This window comes from Macaca mulatta, chromosome X (genome assembly GCF_049350105.2).
Source record: "Macaca mulatta isolate MMU2019108-1 chromosome X, T2T-MMU8v2.0, whole genome shotgun sequence".
In the NCBI taxonomy this organism is placed as follows: Eukaryota; Metazoa; Chordata; class Mammalia; order Primates; family Cercopithecidae; genus Macaca; species Macaca mulatta.
In genome coordinates this window covers 8,345,739-8,354,621 of record NC_133426.1, presented here as the reverse complement: position 1 = coordinate 8,354,621, position 8,883 = coordinate 8,345,739, and positions in this window count along the sequence as shown.

The following is an 8,883-nucleotide window of genomic DNA, read 5'->3' as shown; positions in this document are numbered from 1 at the left end:
CGTGGTATATTCCTAGCTGTGGTGACGAAAAGTACCTCTACACTTTGCCAAATATTCCCTGGGAAACAATCCCCCTCCTCATGAGAACCATCATTGACCATTCCTTCAATTTTGAGAACACAAAGATTTGGAAACACTGAATTTCAAAGGGATTCATTACTCATTACTCGGGAGACTGAGGTGGGAGAATTGGCTGAGCGTGGGAGGTCGAGGCTGCAGTGAGCTCGAGGCTGCAGTGAGCTATGACAGCACCACTACACTCCAACCTGGATGATAGAGTGACAAAACAAAAACAAAAACAAAAACAAAAACAAAACAAAGTACTTAACCATATCAGACTTCCTTTTTGTCCAAAAAGTCAGGCTAAATAGTTCAATTCAAATGAATGAGCTATTATGCCTTTAATAAAACATCATAAGACCTACTGAGAAATAGATTACAATAAACATTTTTATAAGACTGATTACCAAAAGCAGTCAAGAGCTAATAAAATGAATCTATCCACTTTTTATTATAGACTATATAAACAAGAATAAATCTATACGTTGTTCCGCATTTTAAAATTTGCAGTATTGTAGTGTGATGTATAAAATCGCAAGTTCTTGTTAAGCAAGGAATATGATAAATGGCATAATATTCTCTTGGTAAATATGGGTGTTGGTGTTAGGCTTTTGGGAATAATTAGTTAAGGACCATCTATAATTCAGACTTAACTCCACTAATTCTGTTAGGCATCATGATCTTACTTTTCCTCTTTGTTGCACACACAAAAAATAAAGAATACAAAACTAAAAGTTAGTCAGCCCAGTAGCCCATATAATTTTATGTGCTATTAATGGGAGAGTATTAAACATTTTATAAGATGAAATAACATGGGATTGACCATAATTTAAGTATATATAGTATTATTTGTTTTGGTAAATTAGGTTTCCATTGGTGTTGAACAACACACGAAATTCAAAAGAAATCATGTAGAATATTTTTATTCTGCATGTTTTAATCCAATGTAACATGAAGATCTGGTAGATCCATACATCATCAGTTGCATTTGATCAAATCAGGATTATTAACCAATACTAGTTCAGGGCTTGAAGGTGCTTCGTTTTTTTTATTATATGGCTAAAGGTATTCTTCTTCCCAATAAATGACGCCATTGGACTGTATGAGACCTGAAAAGAATTATTTACATTGCAATCCATAAGGAAAATGACTTTTCTAGTTCAACATTTCTTCATATAGCTCTTTTTGCTTTATTACTGGACTCTGGTGAGATGACTGAGGATGACGGAAAAGCTGAGTTGAGATTGGTGGAGCAAACTCACCATCAGGCTCACTGCTCATATTCTGTAGTGTGTGTCAATTCAAAAACTCTCAGTCAGGGCCCAGATTCCTCATTTCTGTCTATACCCCTCCCCCAAAACAGGACAGAGCCTGCGTACAGAGCCCAGATGTTAATTATACTTAGTTTCCAAATCAGGTAGTACTTTTATATACATTTTCCAGTTTTCAAAATTTGCTGAAATTTCCTCTACTCCTGTCTTTCCCATTTTGTTTGTTCCTATGCATTAATACATTGCTTTAATATCATTATCGTGAACTTCGAAAAGGAGAGGAAATCATATATGTGGTTAGTCCACCACACAAGCAGACCTCTTCATCTTTTTGACCCTCACAATTTAGATGTTATTTAAAAATCTAGTTGATTTCATTCATAATTATCTGCCCTTAACTGCTCTTACAATAGTTTGAATTTTTATAATCTCACTCACCCACCTAAGCCTTTTCAGTTTCCTAGTTATTCTATGACAGGAGATTGACAGCATTTAATAATTCTTACAATTGTTTCTTCCTTTGAGGGGAAAAAAAAAGCTTATCAACAGAGTAAGGAGGTACCAACAAAATCCTTTTAGGTAGGGCTTGCAAACTAGAGCCTGTGGGACAATTCTGGCACACTTCCTGCTTCTGTAAATAAAGTTTTACTGGCACACTGGCACACACATTCCACTATGGGTGTCTGTGTCTATGCCTGCTCTCGAGCTCAGTGGCAGAGTTGGGTAGATGTGACAGGCTATATGGCTGCACAGGTGAAAATGTTTGCTATCTTTCTCTTTACAGAAAACGTTTGCTGAACAGTGCCTTAGATTTCCACACAGTGTGTGTTACCCAGCTTGCTGCTGTTGGGTTAGTCTGTGCCAACTTGGATTCATTATTTGTGGGAGATTTCAGATGCTACAGTTATGGTTTTAGAGGATGTTTCTGAGTCTAATATGCCTCCCATGCTTTATTTTAGCTATGCACATTAACATATGTCTGACATATGAGAGTAAGTCTTATTTTGCAGCTGATCAAAGGTTTGCTTTGATTAAGGGAATTTTCCACCTGTGTTCCTTGAGTGAAAACGAGTTGCATTATTGACTTGTATCCTATTTGTATTTTGTTATATTATTCACGAATGTAAACAAATATTAGTGCATTCTCATCAAACTCTTGCTCTTTTATGGACATGTACAATGTTCATATATGGTTAGCATTGCCAAACTTTTAGCAAATAAAAATACAGGATGCCTATCGTTAAAACTGAATTTCAGATAAACAACAGATAAATTTTTAATAGAAGTATGTCTAATGGAAAAAAAATTCAAATTTGGTGGGATGTCTTGTGTTTCACCTGCCAAAACTATTTATGATTTACATTTATAATGTGTATATTTTCTAGGGTAGCAGAACTCTAGGGACATACACCAAAGACGACAGGGAAACTTGAAATGAAGAACTGAAAGCCCACTTTTATAAATGTATGCCATTGTGTTTCCTAATGCCAACCTTCGAAGCAACAGATTTGTGCAGACAGTAGTTGACAGAGCGGGAGCATCTCCATCTTGAAAGAACACCACCATTCTAAGTTCCCCTTGATTAAAAAACCGCCTAAGTTCAGCCCTAAAACATCAGCCTAATAGCTAATGTCAACATAACCAGAAACATTCCGACCCTAAGATAAACCCCTCTCCAACCAGAAACATGCCAACCCTGATAGCCTCCCTTCAGACCAGAAACATTCCAACTCCACCATAAAGTTTCCCTCACATAGAAACATTCCAGACCTATGGCCGGGCGCGGTGGCTCAAGCCTGTGATCCCAGCACTTTGGGAGGCCGAGACGGGCGGATCAGGAGGTCAGGAGATCGAGACCATCCTGGCTAACACGGTGAAACCCCGTCTCTACTAAAAAATACAAAAAAAACTAGCCGGGCGAGGTGGCGGGCGCCTGTAGTCCCAGCTACTCCGAAGGCTGAGGCAGGAGAATGGCGTGAACCAGGGAGGCGGAGCTTGCAGTGAGCTGAGATCCGGCCACTGCACTCCAGCCTGGGTGACAGAGCGAGACTCCGTCTCAAAAAAAAAAAAAAAAAAAAAAAAAAGAAACATTCCAGACCTACAATAAGCCCCTCTTTCCAAAACCCTTAAATATCCTTAGTCTGTAAGAGAGAAGGCTCCTGACCAAAATTGGCCAGAAGACCCTCTCAGGTTTATTTCTCTAAAATAAACCTGTCCTTGATTATTAAGTCACATTTTGTGTTTCTTTCCTCTTTATTTAAAGTAGTTGGCTCCTTATTGGAAAAGAATTATGCTGTAACCTAGATTGATTAACTATTACACACACTGAGGCAAAACAGGGAAAGGACCCATGCTCTGAAGGCAGGAGATTAACATAGAACCTGGCATAGAGTAAGAGTTGAATAAATATTTGTTGAAGGTGTCTGAACAACAGATACCCATGGAAGGAAAAACAATAGATGTAGGCGTATGCTGAAATTGCCACAAAGTAAAACAAAGAGCTATGTTGCAGCTACACTAGATCATGCACACTTTTGCTGTACAACTAGCCTCTTCTAGTTTTTGTTCTCCCCTTTCTAATCTTTAGTGTTCCTAACCCTGAGTGTCTAACACAGTTTCTTACCAGGCCATTCTCCAAGAAATATTAAGGGGGAAAAAAACCCAGATTTTACCATCCAAGTATTTAAGAAAATAGATTTTTTTACATTAAAAAAATGTAAATTATACTGGGCCAACTGAGGAATGCAGTATGGGCCAAGCGTGGTGGTTCACGCCTGTAATCCCAGCACTTTGGGAGGCCAAGGCAGGTGGATCACTTGAGGTCAGGAGTTCGAGACCATCCTGAACAACATACTGAACTCTTGTCTCTACTAAAAATACAAAAATTAGCCAGGCGTGGTGGTGGGGGCCTGTAATCCCAGCTACTCCGGAGGCTGAGGCACGAGAATCTCTTGAAACCGGGAGGCGGAAGTTGCAGTGAGCTGAGACTGCACCACTGCATTCCAGCCTGGGTGACAAAGGGAGAATCTGTCTCAAAAAAAAAAAAAAAAAAAAAAATGCAGCGTGTTGGAGAGGTTCAGTACTTGGATTCCAGAGCTGACCACCTGGACACAAATCCCAGCCCCATTCCTTGTTAGTTGCGGGTCCTTTATCATCTTGTGCCTCCGTTTCCCTTATGTAAATTAGTTTTAATAATAGAGCTTGCAATGTGTAAGATAAATCAATGATTTTGCATACACACACAAACACACAGAAGCAGTCCTTAATTAGTAAGATTCTAATACTCCTGAATTTCAGTTACCCCAGTTTAGTCAAATAACATCAGTCTCCTTACAGCACAGTTCAAGTTTCAGTCACCATGTTATGTTAACTGTGAGGAATTGCATACAGCACAAACTTTGCTGCTAGCTCTTCAATCCACACATCACTGCATTAAAAACGATATGCATCATGATCACATATCCGTTCGTGCAAAGACAACAAAGCATGTCTCCTTATCTCCCATGAAAAACACACCCACAACATTTAACAAAGCAGGCTTTCAACAGAGGAATTTGGCTAACAAAGCAAAGAAATGAAGAGTGGTAAAGCTAGAATCAAACATAAAGGAGTCGCTGAAGAAATAGCTGACTGTGGGAGTATTGCCATCATTTGAGAGACTCTAGGTATGCAGCCACAGAAAAGTGGTGAGGCCAAACCTGTTAATAGAAATGAAGTGACTGTGGGGAAAAGGATCAAGATGTCCCAGAGGAAGCAATGTTGGCAAAAACTCTCACACTAAAGAAACTGTCAAATATATCCTGATATTTTCAGCGCAAAGGATAAAATTTTGAAGGCGAACCAAACAGAAAAGAATATGACTATCTGCTAAGGCATAGAAAAGATGCTCTCTGCAGCAAAAGTTATACAATAAAAAGACGCCAAGCCGAACATTTTCATCACTCCCCAAGGAAACTTTGCACCCATCAAAATACTTGATCATACTTACGCATTTATGTTCTTACGTATTTATAACTTACCATATGAGAATTTACAATATTTTGGCAAAAATTTTAAAGGCCACAGATAAATTATAATTTTCCCATTGATTATAAAGCTTGCTTCAGATGGTTTCAACTTGCATGCTTATTTTTATGACCCTGCACTACTGTACCACTGTGCAAACTGAGTACCTGCATCTGCATCTGCGTGTGTGTGTGTGTGTGTGTGTGTGTGTGTGTGTGTAGCCTGGCCCACAGGAAATACTCAGCAGCAAGTACTCGATGGTATTCTTAGGTATTATGGGTAAAGTGGCTTTGAGGTCAGTTAGCGGAGAAGGTGATTGAGTTTCTGGTCACCTGGCAGGAGTAGGTGGTGTTTCAGGAGTGGTAGCAGCATTTAACATCGGAGAATTTCAGTTCACCTCAAACTCCTTCATTTGAAGGAGCTTTAGCACACAAATCAGGGACCCTCTGCCTAAGCGTGTCCAGCCATCTTTAAAAAGCTTTCAGAGGTGGCTCATTGAAGGCTCTCAAAACCTATAAGCAGTGATGAGGTACTGTTCCCATAACCCTAAATCTATCTATAGGACCCTGGTGTGATAAATTAGATTCCTGGATGCATTTCTTCCCATCTACAGTCCCTGTCAGAGGATGGATAGTTACCTTTACAATACTAAAGAATACAGGTGATTAAACAAGTATGATATTTAAAAGCTTATAAGAAGAGTTGACTGAGTGAATATGTGAACATATTATAATATGTAAACTTTCTCAATATAGAGTAGAAGTGGGAGGCCAGACTCTGGCAACAGACAGCCTTGTTCCAAATCTACTCTCTGACTCAAACCAAGATCAACCCTGCTATCTCACTGCACCTGTATAGCCCTCTCTGTAAAATGGGGATAATAGCAGTACCTACCTAGTAGACTTATGATGAGGATTTAATGAATTCGTTCATAAGGCACTTGGAACAGGTCTTGTCATGTGGCTAGCAATCTATACATTTTTACTCAATAAATAGAATGCAAAACTTTGGGCTCCTGTTGATTTCCTCACTCTGGATACTTCCCCCGGGATATACCAAATTGCTATTCCAGGTGTAAACATTTCCAGAAACATTTCTGATACCTTTTCTACACTAGGAATTTCCACATCAATGACTTTCAGAGCTCATCCACATAACCCTGGGTTTACACAAGGATATTGCAAGGATTTCACAGGGGTCAATTGTTTGAAATAAATCAATTTCCAGGGCACCACTTTCCTAACAAATGCAAACTACTCTTTTCAGGGGAACTTCAGGGGAACTCTTACAGTGATTCAGTTAATAATAATCAATAACTAATAATAATTATTATTAAGTATTGATCATTATTAATCACAATCAATAATTATAGATTCTTGATTAATAATACTATTTATTATTGATAGTTATTAATACCAAATAGCAAATCAATTATAAATTATTATTAATAATTATTGATAGTGATACTACTAATAAAATACATTAATAATAATAATCAATAAAAATAACTTGATAATCAATGCCAGCACAGAGGAAATACAGCTCATCATATTTTCCAACCACTTCCAATTCACCAGTCTGGGATTGCTTGAAGCTTAGATGGAGCCTGTTGTCCTCTATAATGACATTAACAGCACCTCTTCACTCTCAAGGAGAGCCTGTTAAATTTTAAGCTTAGGAGATTTTAGCAAGAACTCCCTAAGATCATACCCAGTTTTCAGAATGGTTACGTTGTTTTTCTGGAGAGACATCTAAAACGTTCATGAGGTTCTCAAGAGAGTCTACGGGCCCAACAAGATTGAAGACCACTATTTTAGAGGAACAGTGGACCCTTCTCCACTCCAAGGCCAACTCCTTCATTCTCTCATTTAGACTCTCACTCCTACATACTCAAACTTTGGTGTTTCCACTCAAGTCCTTCAGCCTACATCTATGTTCAAGTCCAAATCTTCATCTGTAAAATATTTTCCCTTTAGCAACCACGCTACCTTCCTTCTGTTCTTCCTGGCTCTACTTTCTCAGACTCTAATTACTTTTCTACAAATTACCATCTGTCTTTTGTTCCTTGCACTACAGCAAGACCCTGATGATGTCTAATGCAGTGTACACATTCTAACTCTGATATAAACTCTGTGTGTGTGTACATGACTTGATATCATTTGGATAGCAATTTATGGCAGAAACATCCTCTGGTCTGACTCTGAGTCTTTTTACAACTGATAACTGAAACTATTACTTGAAGTTCTCCCTTCCTTTGGACTTGATGACATCATTCTTCACTTTTTCTTTTCCTGTCTCAGGGTCTTCTTTCTCAACCTGTTCTGTGGCTTCTTCTCTCCATGCAGCAATTCACTTTATAAATAATATTGAAAGAATGAATGGATGGGGATCGGTTTTGATGAGACACTGCTCCAAGCTTGGCTCTGCCTCTGACTGGCTGCCTGACTTTGAGCGCCTTTCTGGGCCTGTCTGCATTCAGTCTCCTTGCAATATCATGGAGAGACTGAGATGATAACATATTGACTGTCCAGCACAGAATAGATGCTCAATAAATTAGTTGATCTTTCTCCCTGCAGGCAAATATTGTTTCTCTTAATGACACCCAGTGTTTTGATGACCATCGTGATGTTGCAAACTCTTAAACACATCTCTGTTTGAGGTCTCTTTACAACTGGAGACTTATTTTTCCCTTTGCTTACCAGGCATCTACATCTGAACCTCCCATGGGCACCTCAAAGGTCACAACTGTGGGTAGCCCTATACCTGCCCTCTGAGACTTCCTTTTATAGTCTCTCCAGCTACCCACTCTTCCGAACCAGCCACCTCGAAGTCATTCTGTAAACCTTCCATTTGGTGGCTAAACCCTTCTCACATGTAATTGGTAAAGAACTCCTTTTGATTTGACCTTCCTTCCTCTTTGCTTTCAGATCTCCACCCACAGACACTACTACAGTCCAGACCTCCACTGTTTCCATGTGAGAGTGAACATTGATCTATATGGTCTCCCAGCCTCTAGTCTCCCAGCCTCTAGTCTCATCCTGCTTCATCTGACAGTTCCCACTGCTGCAGAAAGTAGCAGTTGCCAATATCATGGGGGGAATTGATATAACACATTGAATATCCAGCACAGAATAGATGCTTAAGAAGTTAGTTCATCTTTCTCCCTGTAGATGAATATTGTTTCCCTTATTGACACCCAGCGTTTTGATGACCATCGTGATGTGGCAAACCTCCTAGAAGATGTCACATCACTTTCCTAGACAGCGCCTCTTTACTTCTCTCCCACGTGTAAAATCTTTCAGTTACTCTCCATTATCTAGAGCAAGGTTGCTCACCCTAGCACTGTTGACATTTGGGACAGAGTCTTTGCTGTAGGGACTTTGTACAGTGTAGGATGCTTAGTGGATCCCTGGTCTCCACCTGCCAGATGCCAGTAGCCTGCCGCCTCCCCAGTTGTAACAGAAAAATATAGACCTTACCAAATATCCCAGGGAGGGGGCACAGAGTTGCCCCTGATTGAGAACCGCTGATCTGCAAAAATAAAATC